Source organism: Euprymna scolopes, chromosome 23 (assembly GCF_053919585.1).
Source record: "Euprymna scolopes isolate OS-2025 chromosome 23, ASM5391958v1, whole genome shotgun sequence".
Classification (NCBI taxonomy): domain Eukaryota; kingdom Metazoa; phylum Mollusca; class Cephalopoda; order Sepiida; family Sepiolidae; genus Euprymna; species Euprymna scolopes.
Genome location: NC_136504.1, coordinates 24,956,871 through 24,960,013, shown reverse-complemented (window position 1 = coordinate 24,960,013; position 3,143 = coordinate 24,956,871). Strand labels below are relative to the sequence as shown.

The window sequence follows — 3,143 nt, the reverse complement described above, 5'->3', positions numbered from 1 at the left end:
ATTACTTTTCATGTTCGCATTTTTCAATAATACATAAATATACATACATATATACATACACACACGTATATATATATATATATATATATATATATATATATATATATATATAGTGACACGCATTCGTGTTAGATACATGTTATTTATAGAATTTAAGTATTGGATATATATTATTTGCTGTTATAACTCTAGTTTACGCTTGCTATTTTTACTCATACTTGGTAAGTAATATCCCATTGTGCCTAATTTGCTCAGTGGGGGAGCAAATAAATACCATCTGTTCCGGCAGATGCTGCACTTAAGATAATTTGTACCAGTCAATGGAGGGGAAACCCTCTATACTGGGACAATTATTATTTTTGGTAACCAGAGTGACCCCTTTTTGCCTACTTTAAGGGGAGCTGGTTTTTACCTCACATTAAAAACGGCCTTGTGCCTAATTTGCTCAGTGGGGGAGCAAATAAACACCATCTGTCCGGCAGATACTGCAAGCAAAGACCATATGTGGGGGCAGCTCCACATATAAGACCTTGGCCAATGTAGGGGCAACCCTTCATACCAATTGTCACCATCCAACTCCCCTACTCCCCGGGGAGTTGGTCCCCATTTCCTCTGCACTCCTCACATTAAAAATCGGCCTTGTGCCTAATTTGCTCGATGGGGGAGCGAATAAATACGCTTTTCTTGGCCTTTAGGCCAAGATCAAAGTGTTGTATCTGTTCCGGCAGATGCTGCAAGTAAAGACCATTGCCCTTGTGGCAATCTTCTGGTCCATGTAGGGGCAACCCTACAGGGGCCAGCTGGCAAATCACTATCTAGCTCCAAGTTCCCACCTCACGAGAGCTGGTCCCCTTTTCCCTTCCTCCTCCCCCTCTCTCTCCACATTAAAAACGGCCTTGTGCCTAATTTGCTTAGTGGGGAAATAAATAAATACAGCCCCACATATAAGACCTTGGTCAATTTAGGGGCAACTCTTCATACCAATGGTTACTATCCAACTCCCCTACTCCACGGAGAGTTGGTCCCCATTTCTCCTTCACTCCTCACATTAAAAAGCAGGCTTGTGCCTAATTTGCTCGGTGGGGTAGCAAATAAATACCCTTTTCTTGGCCTTTTGGCCCAAATCAAAGTGTAGTATCTGTTCCGGCAGATACTGCAAGCAAAGACCATATGTGGGGGCAGTCACACATATATGACCTTGGTCAATGAAGGGGCAACCCTTCATTGACCAATTGTCACTATCCAGCTCGCCTACTCCCCGGGGACAGTGTTCCCATTTCCCATTCACTTCCCACATTAAAAATCGGCCTTGTTCCTAATTTGATCGGTGGAGGAGCAAATAAATACCCTTTTCTTGGCCTTTTGGTCAAGATCAAAATGCAGTATCTGACCGGCAGATACTGCAAGCAAAGACCATATGCGGGGGACAACACTACATATAAGACCTTGGTCAATGTAGGGGCAACCCTTCATACCAATTGTCACTATCCAGCTCTCCTACCTCCCGGAGAGCTGGTCCTTATTTCCCCTTTACTCCTCACATTAAAAATCGGCCTCGTGTCTAATTTGCTCGGTGGGGGAGCAAATAAATACCAAACTACATATAAGACCTTGGTCAATGTAAGGGCAACCCTTCATACTAAATCCACCTCCCCTACTCCCCGGGGAGCTGGTCCCCATTTCCCCTTCACTCTTCACATTAAAAATCGGCCTTGTGCCTAATTTGCTCGGTGGGGTAGCAAATAAATACGAACCCCACATATAAGACCTTGGTCAATGTAAAGGAAACCCTTCATACCAATTGTCACTATCTAGCTTCCCTACTCCCCGGGGAGTTGGTCCCTATTTCCCCTTCACTCCTCACATTAAAATAGGCGTTGTGCCTAATTTGATCGGTGGGGGAGCAAATAAATACCCTTTTCTTGGCCTTTTGGCCAAGATCAAAGTGTAGTATCTGTTTTTACTACATGCTCTACTTATGTTTGTAACTTTGTGATATAAAATGGGGGATCACTTTTTGGTATTAATTTAATGTAAAATTATCACCCACTTTGCAACCAGTCAGTCTCAAGTCATTCTCCAGATCATTCAAGTTATTTTTGAAGGATTCCAATTATTTTTTAAGCATTTAAGTCATTCTTAAGGTCATTCAATTCATCCTCAAGTTCATTAAAGTCATTCTAAGTCATTTACTTTTTATTTAAGTCATTTCAGCCCATTTTTGAGTCATTTTAGTTTATCTTTAAGAATTTCATGTCAATCCTACATTCACGCATTCATTCATTACACAACAGCATGCGACTAATGGCTATCGGCCTTGTTTTAACTTTAAATTCAAACATGAAATTCCAAGTAAAATAAAACTTTATTAAATTTTATTTTTTTCTGTAAACACGTTTAATGTATTTTTTGGCTCTATTAATGCCGGTTTTTCAGATTTTCTATCTATCTATCTATCTATCTATCTATCTATCTATCTATCTATCTATCTATCTATAAAGGAACTTTGTCTGTTTATCTGTGTATGTGTGTTCGTACTGCATAGACTCTGAAACTACTCGGCCGATTTTAATGAAATTTCAAAAAGTGTACTTTATATGCCTGACTATGTTCTTGGATAGGTTTTGTATCGTAATATCGTCGATGATTATCAATAATCGGAAAAATCCGATAAAAGAAAGAACAGGTGATTTGGACCAACGTTAATACCTTATACAGCTGAACATCACGAGAGTATTTGAAAAGTTTTATTAACACAGAAGCGAAAAGGCCCGGCATAAAAAATCAACTGTAGGTTCTTTGACATGTCATGTTTAAAATTTTGTTTTCAAGATAAAAACCTGTGTTGGAATATTTCTAACCCTAACAATAAGGCTCCTTGCTTTCTAAAACTTAATTCCATCTGTCAATGAGCTTATAAATACTTCGCTTGAAAAATTATTTAGGTTTTAATATTAAATATGAATCTAACTCATGGTCAATCATCTCTCGTGATAAAAATATCTGAATATACTTTTTAATCCTTGAACTAATAGATAATACGAGGAGGTTGGGTCACTAGAATATGCAGGATGGGGCAAGATTTCCCAACCAAATTATCGTAGAAGTACTGTATGACGACGAGCATTATCATGATGGAAGAT

The 3,143-nt window shown here is 39.0% G+C and overlaps 1 pseudogene; it reads left to right on the top strand.

Annotated features, from left to right (window-relative positions):
• The first annotated feature begins 1,913 nt into the window (after positions 1 to 1,913).
• Positions 1,914 to 2,051, top strand: LOC145246288 (U2 spliceosomal RNA; annotated as a pseudogene).
• The last annotated feature ends 1,092 nt before the right edge of the window (positions 2,052 to 3,143 follow it).